Here is a 13554-nt window from a genome sequence, read left to right as displayed (position 1 = left end):
AGACCATGGGCTCAATGTGAGTAACAGGCCATCTCTGAGGACCCTGTGTTTTAGTCAGCTCTGGTTCTTATAAAAAAATCCCATAAGCTGGTGACTTATAAACAAGAAAAGAGGCTCCATCTCTATAGCCTAATTACCTCTCACTTTCAAACACTACTATATGGGATGTAGGGTTTCAATGTGTAAATTTTGGAGGCACGCATTCAGTTTGTTGTATCATCCCTCAAAGGATGAAGTATGACAAAAACAGAAACAGTGATAATTGATAGTTCCTTTTAAGAAAAAATATTGGAATTTGCTGTTTCTTCAGCTAAATGTATGGGGAAGTAAATTTTTGCTTCAATGTGGGGAAAGAGCTACCATACTGGTTAGTTACTTCAAGTGAACCAAGTAGCCCTTTCCTTTAGAAAGCAGAATTTCTCCAGTTCTGAACAAATATTCTTACATTCATCCTTTTCTGTTCTTTAAACTAGGCAATGTTCACAAGCAGTAAGGCCACTGTTTAAGCAAAATAATGGATAATAGAACTCTTCAGCAAATTGTAAAATATTCTGTCTCATTAAGGAAATCTGAACTCAGCGATGTAATATACTGATATTCCAAAACTGAGTGAGCTTAATTGTTTGCAGTTTATTTCTTAAATCTCTAACTTTTCCATTTAGTAAGGAAAAATTGAAAAACTGCAATATTGAAATCCGTTTCATCACATATGATATGATTTACAATGCTGTTTATACTAGTTGAAGACATGAGTTACCGTAGACCAAGGTTTTCATTTAGTTTAAAGATCAAGTTTTTGCTGTCAAAATTCCATGTATCAGACAAGTATTTGGAACGTCTTCTAAAAACATTTATTTCAGTATTTAGGATCTTTACCTGGGAATTCAAAAATAATACAAAATAGAATAGGATTTTCCTTTAATTTGTTGAGCTGAATAATGAACTGCTTTTTGCTACATAAGACTAAGTTTAAGATTTCTTCCACCACAGCTCTTTTATTTTAATAGCTTTTAGCCAAGGTCATATTCAGGTCATATTCAAATACATTATAGAACAACAGAATATATTGTTCTACTGAAAATCTGTTTAGACATCTATCTGGGATTTTAGTCCTTCAATATAAAAAGGACTTTCTTTACTATTATATACAAAAGCAATATAAAGACGTGCTTAAACAATTGTCTATTCAGTAAAATGATCTAGAAAACTACCTACTATCATGTAATCATTTCACTGTGTGGAAATTTTTCTTTTGATTATAGTTAAGCTCATTGCATTGGTAGGATGTAGAATGGTACCTGACTCATGGTAGCTTGCTGAACTCACAGTGTCCAGATTCTGCAAGTGCAGAAAAATATATCATCCTAATAAGAAAAATGAGCGCCTCAGTTTCCTGGAGAGTCTATGCTTTATCTAAAATGCTTCATTTCTTTTACTATTGTTGTAATTTTTCATTTGATTATATTGTGGGTTTTTCCCAGTAGGAGCACTATATCTTTAATAAAGCTATTGTGTTATAAGCTGCCTGAAGGGAGAAATTGCATCTAATATCTGCCAGTTTACTAGGGGTCCAAGAACAAAACTAGTTACAGGTAGATCCTCAAAAGATATTGCTTCACTTACTGAAAGGTAGCCTGGGCTATTGTTTGAATTCTATTTCTATTTCTATGCTTGCATTCAGGAAATTCAGATGACTGTGTGAAATCCTGTTTTACTGAGCTTCAGATAGTCCCGGTTGGAGAGTGATTTTATCTCTTCATTCTCTTCATGATTAATTGTAAAATAGTTTAAATTTGGATCCTTTCCAGTCCTTCCTTAGGACCACAGTAAGGGCTATTATCTTGATTACTTGCAGTTGCAATTATAAAGGCATGCTGAGCTACTAGAATCACAGATAACACAAACAAAATAAATTTAAGAACCCTAAAATTTATCATAATTTACAGATAAAACAATAGACCCAAGGAGAAGATAAACCATTTCTGCTAGGTTTTAGAATAGGCTTTAAAATGTGATCTAATTCTCTCAGATAAATTACGCTGTTTAGATACAAATATTTCACTACTGTTGACCCATTCTCCTTGAATATGCACTATCCTTAGGGATTACCTGAAATAGGCAAGATTTTTTCACTATTAATGAAAGATACTAGTATAATATTAACATGACATTTTTAATAATACAAAGCATGTATCAAAAGGACATAGTTTCTCACAACTAGTATCGTGTTGTGTTCTGTTCTGTGTGTGCTCTCTGCTCAGTCGCTCAGTGTTGCACAACTCTTTGCGACCCTGTAGACTGTAACCTACCAGGCTCCTCTGTCCACGGGATTTTGCAGGAAAGAATACTGGAGTGGGTTGCCATTTCTTCCTTCAGTGAATCTTTCTGACCCAGGGTTAGAGCCTGTATCTCCTATATCTCCTGCATCGGCAGGAGGATTCTTTACCACTGAGCTACCAGGAAGGCCTATAGGTAGTATTACTAGAGGCCAAGGTGATACAGGAAGCAGAGATATGCATACCAGTATATAGGATGACACATATATTAAAAAATAGACTATACTAATGGAAAAATCAAATGTATACTGATAAAAAAATCAAATGTATCAGAAAATGTATACAGAATATCAGAGAGATAGAGTAAAATACTCACAATTACCAATATAAGAAAGAATCTGTAAAGGATAAATATAAGAGACTAAGAGGGAGGCCTGGCAGAGATCTGCAGTTAAGCTCTTCACTAGCATGGGAGCATGCATGCTTGCACAGTGCAGGGCAAACATTATAAAGGATGTTCTATCCTTATCAGCTACTTGAAGTAGACTTCTATTAGCTGCAGGCCAGCCAGTTCCTGACTTATGTGTCTGGTATAATGGGAAGCTGGTTTCCTGCTTACAAACTTCCCTATACCTGGAGCTACTTAACCTTCACCTATAGGCTCAGCTCTAGCCCAATCTATTGGATGACTTTGGCCCAAGGGCAAAAAGTAGTAAAAAGGCCCACAGATTCATAGCTTGGCAGTTCTGCATCGAATTGGCTATATTACAGTGCTTCATTGCTAGAACCCTGCTCATGTTACATTCTATTATAATTCTGTCCAGTATATCTCTTTGCCTTATTCTTTGTGGCTCTGCTCAGTCTTGTAACCTGTGTCCATGGATTGGTTTTTGTCTTATTCTCATGAAATTAATTTTCAGTTAAAAGTAACTGAAAACTGAACATACACAGTTATTCCCATTACTGGAAGATTTAGGATAATTTGAGTTTTAGGGATTGTTAGCTTTAATGGCTCAAAGATATTATCAAGGACCTAATTGCTTTTCCATTGCCTCTCTGTCAGCTTGCATCAGCTTAAGTCTAAAGCAAATAATTTAGTTCAGTGTTGCAATAAGTAAGTTCTGAGTTCTTAGACACTTTACAGAGTAAAGATTCAATTCCTGCTTATGTCATCATCTAATGTGAATGTTTCTGATTGAACATCCTTCTACGTTGTCATTGAGGGACCAAGGGTCTTCCCAAAGTGTGGTTCCACTCTCTTCTGAGTCCTCAGAGTTTTCTGCTGCTGCTCCTGCTAAGTCGCTTCAGTCGTGTCCGACTCTGTGCGACCCCGTAGACGGCAGCCCATTAGGTTCCCCCATCCCTGGGATTCTCCAGGCAAGAACACTGGAATGGGTTGCCATTTCCTTCTCCAGTGCATGAAAGTGAAAAGTGAAAGTGAAGTTGCTCAGTTGTGTCCAACTCCTAGCAACCCCATGGACTGCAACCTACCAGGCTCCTCCGTCCATGGGATTTTCCAGGCAAGAGTACTGGAGTGGGGTGCCATTGCCTTCTCCACACTCAGGCAAAGGAGAGCACGGTGAAGGATACCCACTTTATATCATTTTCCTCAGAAGTGACACAAACACCTCAGTTTACGTTGGAGTCACTGTAGTTTAGTCACATGGATATATGATATGACAGAGGGTATATAGTCCCCTAAGAGGAACAGGAAACTGGTTTTGGTGATCATTCTCTGCTATAGTTGACTTCTCAATAGAAAAGTAAAATGGCTGTAGCACCTCTCGGATTCACATCCCACAAAACATCATCCTCTACTGTAGAGTGGACTGGTTTCTGGCACCAAATCAAAAAAAGAATAAGAAAGCCTCTTTTCCCCAAACCCACAGCAGGGTATCACTTGCCTCTTATTAGCACAGAGAAAGTCTTAGGTCAATACTGAGCCAGACCCTTATGCTAGGCCAGGAAAATACCATGCATTGCTTCATATTCACACTGCTGCTGGTGCTAAGTTGCTTCAGTCGTGTCCGACTCTGCGCGACCCCAGAGATGGCAGCCTACCAGGCTCTTCTGTCCCTGGGATTCTCCAGGCAAGAACACTGGAGTGGGTTGCCATTTCCTTCTCCAATGCATGAGAGTGAAAAGTGAAAGTGAAGTCGCTCAGTCGTGTCCAACTCTTCACAATCCCATGGACTGCAGCCCACCAGGCTCCTCCATCCATGGGATTTTCCAAGCAAGAGTACTGGAGTAGGGTGCCATTGCTTTTTCTGTCATATTCACACTAGAAACATAAAAAGAAATGGGATTACTTTTACCCCAGTCAACCCTTCCCCTGGAACTAGGAGTAAGTCAACTTCACCTGAAAGACACTGACTTCATTTGAAAAGATTTGTCCTTATATTATGTCATTGATAAAAAAGCAGAAGGAAGAATCTATATTGTTGTGTTCCCTTACAATGCATATACCTCAGTCTCTCTAGGATGGATTTGTCCCAATCCTGCACCCTTGTGCATATCCAATCATCATGGGACTTTAAATCAACCCTCAAGATTCCAGTTGAGAAATGGAGTATTTCCAGTACACAAGGATGTCATAGTCATCAGCGATTGCATCCCTCCAGTATAAGCTCCTGAGCCCTAAAGGCACTCAGGAAGGAGAAGAGTACCTGCGATCAGGCAGCCCCCAGACTGCAGCCACTCCCTACCGTGAGCCTCAAGGGAGTTCGGGAGCGAGCCGCACAGAATACTGGCCCCAGATAGCTGAGATACATATGAAAGGAATGATTTCAGTAAGCCCAGACTCTTGCATCTTCCCACACATAGAAAAGTGCTAAATTCCTTAACTTGAGATATCTAGTTTCCTTTAATTCACAATGATCTTTTGATGTTCAAACTACCTGCCTTTTGTTGCGAAACTTCTATATGGCCTGGTTTCTCCCCTCACCTCATCAGAGCAGTTCTCCCAGGGTTCGTTCAGATACTGTCTCCGAGGCTTCAAGTCCTAGAAAGTCCCACCAAATAAAGCGTAACTCTCAACTTTTAGACTGTGACTATTTAAGTCGACACAGCGTAAATGAACAGTGTCTAAACTTCCGTGTACCTTGTATTTTATATTCTTTCAATGCCATGCTCTACTTCCTGGGAAAACATCTGCTTGTTTTCTATCAAAAGCATCTTCACCCCAAGTGCTCACCCTTCTAACTCGGTAAAGACAGTTTACTGACTGCCTTGGTAGATCTTTTCGGGCTCTAATCCTTGCTATCCCCAGTCTGGTCTGTCAGTTCACAATCTAGATGCCAGTACTGACATTCCAAGGAAGCTGGGATGAAGATCGATATCCTCGTCTCATGATTGAACTAACTGCAATGTGATAATCTCCAATTTTGATGGGGAGGAAGTAGAAAACAAGAAGAAAGGAGGTAGGAAGAGGACTTGAGGAACTGCTATGTGTTTATTTAATAATGGTACTTGCAGTTATTTTTGTGCTCTCACAGATGATGGGCCAGATAACTACATAAAAGTATTTTATTTATTTTTCATAACAGCCCTATGTGATAGATACTCTATAGTTTTTTATTTTATAGATGAGGAAATGGAAGCTTGGCATTGCTAAATATCTTCCTCAATGTTCAACATGTGTAGGCCACGAGGGATGAAGCCAGCATATAAACCCAGATGCTGTAACTAGACAAAAGACAAAAATAAGGTCAAGTGAAACTCTAAAACTCAAGTGTACCAACTTCTCCATTTTGTCTGAAACTGAACCTTTTAAGATTTATTAAGTTAAAATTCTTTTTATTCATTTACTATTTTGACATAGTTAATATTTGAAGTTAATATTAGCACACAGTTAAACTGTGTTAAGATATATAAGTAGTTGAAAAGATGAATTATACATAGGTGTCCTTAAGGAACTTCTTATCTGATACAAGAAAAGAATATATGAAATGTGATGTTAAAATATTTAAAACACAGTAAATTAAATAAAATATGCTAGTGAGTTACAAAGAGTAAATAAGAGGTGTGGAAAAAGCACTGGACAAAAGCTGCTTTTCTAAGACTCTTTGAGAAGAGAACAGCCTTGGGGTAGCACGGGGTCAAAGAATTGTTGTTACCTTTTTAATTTTAGCATTTAAGAAAGTTGAATAAATATAATTTCAGGTAAAAGAGCAAACAAAGGGAGAGCCTGAGGATTAAACAGAAAAGGCAGGGGGAAATTCAGTCACTTTTTGTTCCATGGCTTTCTATAGACTGTTAATTATCTATAGAGATTGGTTCCTTCATGTGTTTTTCTTTGGCTGTTGATTTTAATCTCCTTTGGATCTCAGGCTCAGAAAGTCAGGTGAATTAAACTCCTCAATTCATGCTACAGCAGCGTCACCCCTGGGTCTACACAATGTCCTGCTCTTCCTTCAGTTACATTTTTATTTCCTCTTATCTCCCCTCCAAGTCCCTCCTCTCTAGTACTGCAAAGCCAACCATTTACATCAATTTAACATACTTCATTGTGTTGATGCAAGATTCATCTGTATGTTGAAATTATGAAAATGATGTTGTTTTACATATTTCACTTTTTCTTTTGTTGTCTTTATCATTTGTTTTCCCCTCAGCACTACATCTGTACAGTCAGTCTTGCATGGTGCTGTGTGTTCTCCACTGCTTATATCTCCTGCATGAGACTCCTTGGTGTGTATTCCTCCCATTTTACCTTCAACTTTCCTAGTGGTGGGACCAGAGCGACTCCAGGCCTTCAGCTCCACAAATGTTACTGCAAAGAACATCCTGTAATGTATCATCTATAACTCAATGCGAGAATTTTCTTGGGAAAATAAATTCAGAGAAAAGTTATTGAATTCCTCAAAAAAAAAAAAAACAACAAGTAGGATTTAGACTTAGAAAACATTGACTATATACATTAATTTATGGATAATTGATATTTTTATAATATTATCTCATCCAACAGCATAAAACCTCCAAATTAATTTTTTTTCTATAAATGTTTACATATGTTTGATTCAGATCATGTTTAGGATCATAGTTTTTCTATTCCATCTTATTTTTGCACATAGTACCTTAGTTTTTATTATTGTTTAGTGATTATTCTATTGTTAAAAAGTTCAATGTGACTGATTCATATCCAGAAAATTTATTGAGCTCTCACTTCTTCAAATTAACTATTCTATTGATTTTTTTCCTGGTAGATAATCATATAATCTATAAATAAGAAATATTCTCTTCCTTTTTAATACTTAAGTGTCTTTTCTTTCATTATGGCTTGGACCTGGAATTCCAGTATTATAGTAAATCAGTGATAATAAACATTTTCTCTAGTCCTTGAATTTAAAAAGAGTGACTACATCATTATTTCCTCCATTATATTCAATATTTGTCATAGATTTTTTTTTAATATAAAAAATTTAACAAGTTAAAAAGGTCTCCTTTTCTTCCTGGATTGCCAAAAATTTTCATCTTAAATATCAAATTTTTAATATTCATTAATTTTATTATTTATTATTGTATTATCAATATATTTATAATATTATATTTATTTAATATATTTATATATTATAAATATATAAAATATATTTATAATATTATATACCATTAATATATTTATTATTATTATTATTTATTTTATTATTTAGACCAAGGTTTGGCAAACTTTTTCAGCAAAGGACCTGACAGTAAATATTTTAGGCTGCAGACTACATACAGTTTCTGTCACATATTAATTGTTTTTTGCTTGTTTCATTATTTAGAACCCTTTAAAAATGTTGAAGGACCGTATAAAAAAGCTACAGGCTGGGTTTAGCCTATGGACTGTAGTTTATCAATTCCTACTTTAGATTTTTAATGTGACAAATTATGACCCAGCAATCCCACTTCTGGGCATACACACCGAGGAAACCAGAATTGAAAGAGACACATGTACCCCAATGTTCATCGCAGCACTGTTTATAATAGCCAGGACATGGAAACAACCTAGATGTCCATCAGCAGATGAATGGATAAGAAAGCTGTGGTACATAGGCACAATGGAGTATTACTCAGCCATTAAAAAGAATTCATTTGAATCAGTTCTGATGAGATGGATGAAACTGGAGCCGATTATACAGAGTGAAGTAAGCCAGAAAGAAAAACACCAATACAGTATACTAACACATATATATGGAATTTAGGAAGATGGCAATGACGACCCTGTATGCAAGACAGCAAAAAAGACACAGATGTGTATAACGGACTTTTGGACTCAGAGGGAGAGGGAGAGGGTGGGATGATTTGGGAGAATGGGAATTCTAACATGTATACTATCATGTAAGAATTGAATCGCCAGTCTATGTCTGACGCAGGGTGCAGCATGCTTGGGGCTGGTGCATGCGGATGACCCAGAGAGATGTGGGGAGGGAGGTGGGAGGGGGGTTCATGTTTGGGAACGCATGTAAGAATTAAAGATTTTAAAATTTAAAAAATAAAAATTAAAAAAAAAAGTCACTAAGAAAAAAAAAAAAGGACAAACTGATGTCAAAAATCCTTGAATACTGAAATTAACACTACTTGATTATGTCATACTATTTTTAAATGACATTTTGAATTTAATGACCTATTATTATATTTTGTTTCTAGTTTCATAAATGTAATAGACCTAAAATTATATTTTCTCATATAATATTTATGACTTTGAGTCAGTATTCACAAGTCTAATATGAAATTTCACAGGACCGTATGAAATCTCTACAAATAAGATGAACTATATAGCTTTCATACTTTTTTATAAAACAGTATGAACTAGTTATTTACATCTCGGCTATATTAAACTATAAGCCAAATGGGTGCAAAGTTTAATAAAAGGGGAATATTCTCATTAACATTGCAATCATTTAATACTTTTTGGTCTATTTGAGTTCCATATTTTTCTTAATCCAATTTTTTTGGTATTTTTAATTTTTCTAAAACTTTATTCATGTGATCCAGTTTTCAGATTGGTTAGTGAATTTGAATGGTTTCTTGCTTTTCTTTTAATCTTTCTGTTTCAGTGGTGATTTCCTATTTCCACCCTGTAGTTTCTTTATTTGCATCTTTTCCCTTTTTGCCCCCCACCTTTCTCTCTCTTAATCACATTTACCAGCCATCTTATTAATCTTTTTGATGAATATGATTTTGAATTTGTTAATATTCTCTATTCATTCTTTGTTTTATTTGTTCCTATTCTTGCCTTAATTTCCCACCTTCTTCTTTGAGTTCAGTTTCTTGTTCTATTTCTAGCTTCTTGATTTGAATATTTAGCTTACAAATTGTACTTTACACCTGGTAAAAATATTTTAAAATATCAATATTCTCTAAGTATGGCTTTAATAGTTTGCTGATATATATATATATATAAATATATATATATATATAATGCTGATATATAAACTATATAATGCACAATATGAATATATATAACTATTATGTATCTATACCAATTTGCAATTACCTATTACTTTTCATCACTAAATTGTAACTATCTTTATATTTCATTTATATTTTTCTAGCTTTGCCAAAGATTACTTAGGAATATGTTATTTAGTGTAAAAACATATGAGTTTTTCTTAGCTGACTTTTTATTTATCTCTAATTTCACTTCATTTTGACAGAAGTAAATAGGACTGATCCTCTGGAATGTAGTCTCTTGTGGCCTAACACATAATCTATTTTTTTTAATGTTAGATGTGTTATGGAAAAGAGTCTGTATTTAATGTTCATTGAGTAAAGCAGAATAAATAGAGAGAGAGAGAGAGAGAGATACATACTAGTTTAAGCTTATTAACTAGTTATTTACCTTTCACTACATTCTTTAAGTCTTCAACATTAATGTTTATTTTTGGTCTACTTTTTCTATCACTTTCTAAAAAGGCAAAATGGCTGTATGAGGAGGCCTTACAAATAGCTGTGAAAAGAAGAGAAGCAAAAAGCAAAGGAGAAAAGGAAAGATATACCCATCTGAATGCAAGTTCCAAAGAACAGCAAGGAGAGATAAGAAAGCCTTCCTCAGCGATCAATGCTAAGAAATAGAAGAAAACAACAGAATGGGAAAGACTAGAGATCTCTTCAAGATTAGTAGAGATACCAAGGGAATATTTCATGCAAAGATGGGCTCAATAAAGGACAGAAATGGTATGGAAACAGCAGAGACAGAAGACATTAAGAAGAGGTGGCAAGAATGCATAGAACTGTACAAAACTATACAAAAAGATCTTCATGACCCAGATAATCACGATGGTGAGCCAGACATCCTGGAATGTGAAGTCAAATGGGTCTTAGGAAGCATCACTATGAACAAAGCTAGTGGAGGTGATGGAATTCCAGTTGAGCTGTTTCAAATCCTAAAAGATGATGCTGAGAAAGTGCTGCACTCAATATGCCAGCAAATTTGGAAAACTCAGCAGTGGCCACAGGACTGGAAAAGGTCAGTTTTCATTCCAATCACAAAGAAAGGCAATGCCAAAGAATGCTCCAACTACCACACAATTGCACTCATCTCACATGCTAGTAAAGTAATGCTCAAAATTCTCCAAGCCAGGCTTCAGCAATATGTGAACCATGAACATCTATTTCTGCTTTATTGACTATGTCAAAGCCTTTGATTGTGTGGATCACAATAAACTGTGGAAAATTCTGAAAGACATGGGAATACCAGACCACCTGACCTGCCTCTTGAGAAATCTATATGCAGGTCAGGAAGCAACAGTTAGAACTGGACATGGAACAACAGACTGGTTCCAAATAGGAAAAGGAGTACGTCAAGGCTGTATATTGTCACCCTGCTTATTTAACTTCTATGCAGAGTACATCATGAGAAACGTTGGACTGGAAGAAACACAAGCTGGTATCAAGATTGCCGCGGGAAATATCAATAACCTCAGATATGTAGATGACACCAGCCTTATGGCAGAAAGTGAAGAGGAACTAAAAAGCCTCTTGATGAAAGTGAAAGAGGAGAGCGAAAAAGTTGGCTTAAAGCTCAACATTCAGAAAACGAAGATCATGGCATCTGGTCTCATCACTCCATGGGAAATAGATGGGGAAAGAGTGGCTGACATTATTTTGGGGGGCTCCAAAATCACTGCAGATGCTGCCTGCAGCCATGAAATTAAAAGACGCTTACTCCTTGGAAGGAAAGTTATGACCAACCTAGACAGCATATTAAAAAGCAGAGACATTACTTTGTCAACAAACGTCCATCTAGTGAAAGCTATGGTTTTTCCAGTAGTCATGTATAGATGTGAGAGTTGGACTGTGAAGAAGGCTGAGTGCTGAAGAACTGATGCTTTTGAACTGTGGCATTTAAGAAGACTCTCGAGAGTCCCTTGGACTGCAAGGAGACCCAACCAGTCCATTGTAAAGGTAAATCAGTCCTGAATGGTCATTGGAAAGACTGATGTTGAAGCTGAAACTCCAATACTTTGGCCACCTGATGCAAAGAGCTGACTCATTTGAAAAGATCCTGATGCTGGGAAAGATTGAGGGAAGGAGGAGATGGGGACAGCAGAGGGTGAGATTGTTGGATGGCATCACTGACTCAATGGACATGAGTTTGAGTAAACTCCAGAAGTTGGTAATGAACAGGGAAGTCTGGTGTACTGTAGTTCACAGGGTCGCAGAGTCAGACACGACTGAGCAACTGAACTGAACTGAAGAAAGTTATTTTAGAAACCAAAAGCTAAAATTGCTCATTTATATTTGTCTTTCTGCATTTAGCTGTAGCTTTTATGTATTTAGAGTCAATAGGATTAGATAGACATATGTTTATGATAGGTATATCATCTTGCCCTATTGTATTTTTATAGAAATAATCTCCTTATCATATCTTTTTACATTAAACTCTATTTGATCAGGTTTCTCCAGTTTTCTTTCAGTTTTATTTACCAAGTCTAGTCAAGGCTATGGTTTTTCCAGTGGTCATGTATGGATGTGAGAGTTGGACTATAAAGAAAGCTGAGCACTGAATAATTGATGCTTTTGAACTGTGATGTTGGAGAAGACTCTTGAGAGTCCCTTGGACTGCAAGGAGATCCAACCAGTCCATCCTAAAGGAGATCAGTCCTAGGTCTTCATTGGAAGGACTGATGTTGAAGCTGAAACTCCTTCCACCTAATGCAAAGAGCTGAGTCATTGGAAAAGACCCCGATGCTGGGAAAGATTGAGGGCAGGAGGAGAAGGGGATAACAGAGGATGAGATGGTTGGATGGCATCACCGACTCAATGGACATGGGTTTGGGTGGACTCCAGGGGTTGGTGATGGACAGGGAGGCCTGGCGTGCTGCAGTTCATGGGGTCGCAATGAGTTGGACATGACTGAGAGACTGAACTGAACAATTTCCAGTAATAAAGAGCAAGCAACAATTATCCAAAGGCAACAGGGGGAGAATCAAAAGCAAAATTTTAAAAATATTTTCCTTAACCACCACAGTCAGTGTTCTCAGCCATTTCCAGCAAATTTTCAGCCATTCACCATCCAAACAAGTATTTATCTCTGCATCCTTTTAATCTCACCCTGTTTGATGTTTTTAAGCTGATCTCTTATAAATAATACATTAGTGAATTCTGTTTCTGAATGTCACAATTGCTATATATTATTTTTCACATTATCAGGCAAATTTTCTGACCAGTTTCATCTGTAAATCCTTAGGGACAAGTGAATTCAGCTCTAGGTGTGGAAAGGGAAGTAGTAAAGGAACAATAATGTAGACAATCCACATCTTTCCATCACCTTAGCAGGGGTTTTGTCCTCTCTAGCTATTAATCCGTCAGAATCAACGTCAGCAGTCAGGGATGTTGCTGCCAATTTCCAGTAATAAAGAGCAAGCAACAATTATCCAAAGGCAACAGGGAGAGAATCAAAAGCAAAATTTTATAAATATTTTCCTTAACCACCACAGTCACGGATCTCAGCCATTTCCAGCAAATTTTCAGCCATTCACCATCCAAACACATACCAATATGAGAATTATTCTTTGACTGGTGGACCTAAAAGAAATTGCCTAGGCCCCATTCGCAAATGGGCTTCCTAGGTGGCACTAGTGGTGTCTCCTGTGCAGGAGACATAGAGACCCAGGATTGATCCCTGAATTGGGAGGATCTTGGCATAGCATGGCATGGCAAACCCCTCCAGTACTCTTGTCTGGAAAACCCCGTGGACATGGACTTCATGTCCCTGGTGGGCTTCAGTGCATTGGGTAGCAGAGTTGGACATGATTGAGTGGCTAACACACACACACATACACACACACACACACAC

This window comes from Ovis canadensis, chromosome 6, assembly GCF_042477335.2.
Source record: "Ovis canadensis isolate MfBH-ARS-UI-01 breed Bighorn chromosome 6, ARS-UI_OviCan_v2, whole genome shotgun sequence".
Taxonomy (NCBI): Eukaryota; Metazoa; Chordata; class Mammalia; order Artiodactyla; family Bovidae; genus Ovis; species Ovis canadensis.
The sequence above is the reverse complement of the archived record's forward strand: the minus strand, read 5'-3'. Positions refer to the sequence as shown.